General features: G+C 37.9%; 1 pseudogene; it reads right to left on the reverse strand.

Annotated features, from left to right (window-relative positions):
- Positions 1-1,192: 1,192 nt before the first annotated feature.
- Positions 1,193-2,933, reverse strand: LOC142341851 (solute carrier family 53 member 1 pseudogene; annotated as a pseudogene).
- Between the last annotated feature and the right edge of the window lie 1,271 nt (positions 2,934-4,204).

A 4,204-nucleotide genomic window follows, 5' to 3' on the forward strand; every position in this document is an offset into this window, starting at 1 on the left:
TTCGTTTTCAAAAACATACAATTTATTCAAATACAAACTTCTCACTCCACTTTAAAGGTAATTGGAAAAAATCACTCTTCAAATTTACTCGCATTTTCGCTCCCTTTACTACTCCAGCGTAATTAAAATCACCATTCTAATTTGACTTCTAATTGACGTGAAAAAGCCGTGGAAGTGTGAACAGATCTTAGACAGCGCACCAATTCAATCCTAACACTTTGGATTGTAAAAAATCAAGAGAAGGCCAATAATAGCTTCAGCTATCGCTTTGCGGCTATTAAAAACGAAACTCATGTTTTCGAGACATGAGAATGAGAAGCACTTGTTTCTTTCAGCTTCATCTTGAACAACTGGAAACGTCAATAAAAGGTAATGTACTGTACACTTGAAACACTTACTTTATAAGTATCAAAATGCTAAGAATTGGTGACATTTCAAGTTCCGGCTATCATACTCTTCATCAAAAGAACTTAGCTCTACTCGCACCACATCAGCCATAAACTACTCGAAATTAGTGCTTCTCATTACGGTGACCCAATATCGGGCTGTTCATGGTTTTTGAAATAGTATTTACGGTTATCTTAAAGAGTGTTTACGTTTACCGTAATTTACTGTACTATTCAAAATCAACTCAGTGTGAAATAATTCTCTTTTAATTATTGGACACGGTAGTAATAAACACATTTGACAGTTGAACTTGTAACTATTGAATGTTTGCAATAAAAATAAACCTAACCCGATTAATTTGAGAATAAAAGAGCTAGCCTTGCAATCAAAGCTTTTAAAACTAAGTAAGAACATCAAACTGACAACATTAAAAATTCATAAAATTAGCTTTCTATCAAAATCTTGCCTGTCTTTTGCGACACTTCAAATTTTTGTTTTGACAATGCGTGAACAAATCAACCATAGAGACGTAAACATGTCAATCCCAGATGTGTCTGATCCATGAGCTGATTCCACATTCAGAGTTAATTTCCATGATGCAACAAAACAAGAGTGCTTTGTAACTTCAGAGCTAAAAACTATTCGCAATAACGCCATTTGCAACAAAAAGATAACCTTAATGGAAGTGATTAAAAAAACAACAAAATTAGCACTAAAGTTTTGCTACATCACGGCTCAGTTGCAGTAAGCAGTTGTTTCCTATTCCAGGGCAGATAACATATCTCAGTAAGTAGAAACAAAAACGTTTGGAAAGAAAGAATAAATTAAAGATTCTGTTATGGCTAGGCAAGATGGCATAGAAGTTTGCGAATAAAATTTGTGAATAATTTATGAATGCTCTATAGTTGGCTATACTAAAGTTGTCGTAAGAGCGAGTATATGGGGTGCTATCAAGTTAGATAGATGATTGTGATTCGCTTGGCTCTTGAGCTGTGGCGATGATTGGCGTTTATTGGTTGGCAGCCGCCTTGTTAAGTTGTCTTCAACTAATCATCATCTTCGTCATCAAGGTCAGCATTGATAGAATTCGCCGTGCCTCCTCCTCCTGTGTTGTTAGTTGCATTGAGCATAGAGGACAAAATGTCGCCTGCAGTACTCCCAGTCCCTCTGGGGTTGCTGTGGGTGTTGACCTCATTGGTGTTTGTATACTGGATGACACCCCCATAATTGGGTGTCCTCTTGCGAATGATCATCTCTGGGTTGTCCATCATCTCACACAAAAGCGCCTGATGGTCCTCTTCAAGAGGTGCAATGCTTATGTCTCTCGTTGCTCTAAACTCACCACAGTTGTTCAGATGCTCGTTCTCCAGTCGGAAGTAGTTCCAAATGAACCGACGGAACACTTCCAGCACTGCCAAGATACAAGTCAAAATATTGCAATCTATGAAGCCACCGATGGAACAGGCAAAGCTGAAAGTCCAGGCAAAACGGAGCAACGTATTCTCAATAATTGCGAAATAATAGAATGCTTTTGAAGGGTAGACCGTTTCCTCTCTGAGGAGCGGGTTCTCTGAGTTGTCAAAAGTAAGAAGACCCCAGTCCATTTTGAGATCCCATGAAAGCGTGTAACAGGATGAGATGAAACACGCAATACCCCAGCAGCATAGCAATGGGGTACAAAGCTCTCCGTTGTTCATTTCTTTGTATATAGACACCGCAGCAGAAAGCGAAACAGTGATGAAAGTTGTGGAATACTTTCCAGCATTTACTAAATGTGGGTGCACCTTTTTCGTGTTACAGTATCGTCGAAGACATTGAGCAAATCGGAACCAAGCCGGTAGCATCGCAACTACAATTCGAACTCCATAAGTGTAACTTCCGCAGATCTTGACATCCTGCTGACTGGTTTGTTCGGTATCGAACCAGTCGAGTTCGAAGATATAATAGCACAAGAGGAACTCAATATCCAGGATCATAGTTTGCAAACTGTTGAGCTGATCTGCAAGCCAGAAGTCCGGAAAGCTGACGGGGAAGAGAGGTGCTGTCACTATTCGGAAGAGATATCGAATGAGCCAGAAGCGAGCCTTGTATTTGAAGGAATGAATTGGGTTGAAGAGGTAAAATACGAAAAAGGCGAAGCATATTAGCGGACTGATGAACAAATTGACTCCTATTATTGGCGAGAAAAGGAAAAAGATGACACTACTGCACCAAACAGTGCCTAGGAAGAAGGCCACTTCTAGTAATTCATGGAAAGATATGTGGTCTCTAGGATCCAGTTCAAAAATTAGGACGTGATTGACACCGTACTTCCTCCAGCCAAACGTGTTCACACCCAGGAGTCCAACGAGGTAGATTACGAGGAACATTCCTCTGTAAATGGTGATGTATGGACTCCAGGAGTGGTGATGGTGATCTTGAACAAACACTGCTATCAAAATGATGGCCAAAGACATAAAAGCGACGCTGCCTGAGAAGAAACCCATGAAGAAGGTGGTCCTCGGGGATTCCTGGTCAACAAGAGGAGGAACTCTTAGGCGCTTCATAGCTAAGCCAAGCTAAATGCTTTAAATTATTGAAAAATTTTGATGCATTTTCAGGACTTTTTTCTTCAAGAAGATAATGGTTCTCTGTGCATATTTCAAAGTCTGTCAGAAATTCATCCAGAAAATGAGGGGGGGGGGATTACTGATATTGAATTGAATATTTGAATATAGCCAGATATAAATCCATTTGAAAATTTTTGATCAATATTGAAGTATTAATTACGAAATCAGAAGTATAATTTTGATTATATTAAAAAGAAAACTGCCAACTAATTGATGTGGTCAATAAAAAGCTACAATAAAAGTTTGTTGTGTTTATTTCTTGTATGGGTAGACCTTTTCTAGATACAATGAGCTAACTAAAAAATTTACCCTTTTGACAAAAAAAGAAATAATGATTCAGTACCCAATAGCAAATAGGACTTGGAAAAATTTACAACAGTTGTTTCTTATCTACTATTCTATAAATTGACTACCGACATTTGGTTCTCCTAGCTTCAGTAATTTTGGAAGCGATTTCCGCCAAGGATGCAAATAGGCAACACTTTTTATGGCGGACAATAAGATAGTACTTGCCAACAAAAAATTCGCCAAAAAAAGTTTTGAACAAAGCTCAAGTGTACATTTTTTTGGCTATTTTAGCTTTTTAAGGACAATGACAATACCTCATCACATATTCTCACTTAACCCTATAGCTTGCGGCGATATATTCAGGATATTTTTACGTTAACCATGGTTCATTGTGAGCAGGAACGAGTAAATTTTGTCGCTAGTAATTACCATTAACATTTTATCGTCTGTGGTATAAATTAGTGAGACCTAATTCGCAGACTCAACTGTGCCGGTGAACATTGATATTAGTTGCGCAGCGGCTTTTTGTCTTCTTAATCCACATTTAGTAATGTGAGTGACACTTTTGAATAAATAAGCAGTTATGTTCTTTCATTTTGGTCTAATTGGCACATCGTTAAGTATATTAGACATTGAATTCTATAGTTGTAAACATCATGGATGGCATAGACATCGAAGACGATGCGCGTGGATAAACTACAAACTGTTCTCGCTTGCTCAAAAAATGTATTGTCACGGAAAGGATCCGAAAATCCTTTATAATACCAATACTCCTCTTCGAGCAGTAAAAAGACCACATGACTGAAATAATTGCTAAAAACTTTGTTTGAGAGCAACTGAAAACAGTTGTTCTAATTGACGGGTTTTAGTCAATTTTGTTCTTTCATTTTTACCCACTTGATTGTTTAATTAAAGTATTG

This window comes from Convolutriloba macropyga, chromosome 6 (genome assembly GCF_964194025.1).
Source record: "Convolutriloba macropyga chromosome 6, txConMacr16.3, whole genome shotgun sequence".
Taxonomy (NCBI): domain Eukaryota; kingdom Metazoa; phylum Xenacoelomorpha; order Acoela; family Convolutidae; genus Convolutriloba; species Convolutriloba macropyga.